Source organism: Schistocerca americana, unplaced genomic scaffold, assembly GCF_021461395.2.
Source record: "Schistocerca americana isolate TAMUIC-IGC-003095 unplaced genomic scaffold, iqSchAmer2.1 HiC_scaffold_815, whole genome shotgun sequence".
Classification (NCBI taxonomy): Eukaryota; Metazoa; Arthropoda; class Insecta; order Orthoptera; family Acrididae; genus Schistocerca; species Schistocerca americana.
Window position 1 is genome coordinate 45,001 of NW_025726583.1, and position 2,500 is coordinate 47,500.

The following is a 2,500-nucleotide window of genomic DNA, read 5'->3' on the forward strand; positions in this document are numbered from 1 at the left end:
ATATCCGCAGCAGGTCTCCAAGGTGAAGAGCCTCTAGTCGATAGAATAATGTAGGTAAGGGAAGTCGGCAAATTGGATCCGTAACTTCGGGATAAGGATTGGCTCTGAGGATCGGGGCGTGTCGGGCTTGGTCGGGAAGTGGGTCAGCGCTAACGTGCCGGGCCTGGGCGAGGTGAGTGCCGTAGGGGTGCCGGTAAGTGCGGGCGTTTAGCGCGGGCGTGGTCTGCTCTCGCCGTTGGTTGGCCTCGTGCTGGCCGGCGGTGCAGGATGCGCGCGCCTGCGCGGCGTTCGCGCCCCGGTGCTTCAACCTGCGTGCAGGATCCGAGCTCGGTCCCGTGCCTTGGCCTCCCACGGATCTTCCTTGCTGCGAGGCCGCGTCCGCCTTAGCGTGCTCCTCCGGGGGCGCGCGGGTGCGCGGATTCTCTTCGGCCGCCATTCAACGATCAACTCAGAACTGGCACGGACTGGGGGAATCCGACTGTCTAATTAAAACAAAGCATTGCGATGGCCCTAGCGGGTGTTGACGCAATGTGATTTCTGCCCAGTGCTCTGAATGTCAACGTGAAGAAATTCAAGCAAGCGCGGGTAAACGGCGGGAGTAACTATGACTCTCTTTGGTCTGCTGGACTTCTGGGCGGACCTCTTCACCAAGAAGCCCATCTCCACCGCGGGCTTCATTCGTGACCGCCTCCTCCCGCACTCAGAGCCTGTCGCTCTCGAGTGCATATGGGGGCCGGTCACACATGAGGAGGTCGCCGCCGCGTTGCCGCCCAGGGGATCAGCAGCCGGGCCGGACGGCCTTACCCCAGCGGAGTTGCGGCGTCTGCCGCACGAAGTCCTGGTGAAAGTGATGAATCTCTTCCTTCTGGCCCGCGCCCTTCCGGAACGCCTGCTTCGCGCGCGGACGTCCCTTCTCCCGAAAACGGCTGCACCAACATCCCCCGCTGACTTTCGCCCCATTACGGTCTGCTCGGTGTTGGCGCGGACCTTTCACAAGGTTCTCGCGTCACGCCTGATGCGCGCTTGTGCTGTGGACGAACGTCAGCGGGCATTCATCCCTCGGGATGGGATGTTGGAAAATACCTTCATCTTGGACACTGCTCTCACCGACGCAGTTCGCTCCTGCCGCTCTGTCTTTGTGGCATCGATCGACGTATCTAAGGCATTCGATTCGGTAGATCATGCTGCCCTTCGCCCCGTGCTGAAGGCGCATGGCCTGCCGGATTGCTTTGTCGAGTATGTCGAGCGGTGCTACGAGGGCAGCACGACAGTGATAGCGGACGGCGCCGGCGTGGGCGTGTCTGTGCAGCCAGCACGGGGCGTTCGCCAGGGCGATCCCCTCTCCCCCCTCCTGTTCAACTTTGCGGTGGACTACGTTTTAGGCCAACTGCCCTCCCACATCGGAGCTCGGATCCTCGGTCGCAGAGTCAACGCTGCGGCCTTTGCAGATGACGTCTTGCTGTTTGCAGCGACCCCGAGGGGCTTGCAGTCCCTCATCGACGCAGCTACCGCAGCCCTCGCCCACCTGGGGCTGCAGATCAACGCCCGGAAGTGTTTCACCCTCGCCTTAGTCGCGTCAGGGCGCGAGAAGAAGGTGAAGGTGGACAGCAATGTCACCTTCACAGCAGGCAATACCACCATGCCTGCCCTGCGTGTGGGTGAAACCTTCCGGTACCTGGGGCTGCAATTTTCCACGGCGGGTCGCTGTGTCTTCAATCCACGTAGCCACCTGGTGGAGCAGCTTGACGTCATCTCCCGAGCTCCGCTGAAGCCGCAACAGCGCCTCCACGCTCTCACCAACGTACTTCTCCCTGGCCTGTACCACGGGCTGGCCCTCAGCCGCACCCGGGTGGGTGCATTGAAGTCGGCCGACGTTACCATCCGGGCCGCCGTCAGGAGATGGTTCCGCCTTCCGGCGGACACCCCCCTGGGATACTTCCACGCTCCTGTTGCCCAGGGGGGCCTCGGCATTCCATCTTGCCGATGGATGGGTCCGACCCTCCGTCGGTCCCGTCTCCTGGCGCTGAAGAAGATAGGGCCAGCCTGCGACGGTGTAGGCATGGATGAGGTACAGCGTGAGATCGAGGTGCTGGAGCGCCACCTAATGTGGGAGGGCCACCTCCTCAAATCGTCAACGCAGGTTGGGGAAATGTGGGCGGCGCGCCTACACATCGCCATTGACGGTGCGGCACTGTCATCTTCTGCCGCCGTCAGTGGCCAACATCAGTGGGTCGCCGACACCAGTCGCCTGCTATCTGGGCGTGAATACATCGACGCCCTCCGCGCCCGCATCAACGCCTTCCCTACGAAGGCACGGCGCAGTCGCGGGCGGGAGGCGGACACCAGATGCCGCGCGGGGTGCCAGGCCGTGGAGACCGCCAACCACGTACTTCAGGCTTGCTTTAGGACGCACGGGTCCCGGGTCAAGCGCCATGACGCTGTAGTGCGTTATGTCGCCCGTGGACTCGCGCAGAGGGGCTTCAATGTCTCTGTGGAGCCC

At 62.8% G+C, this 2,500-nt stretch overlaps 1 pseudogene; it reads left to right on the forward strand.

The window, feature by feature from the left end:
• The window catches only part of LOC124591245, a 7,032-nt pseudogene that overhangs the window by 2,266 nt on the left and 2,266 nt on the right, over positions 1-2,500 (forward strand).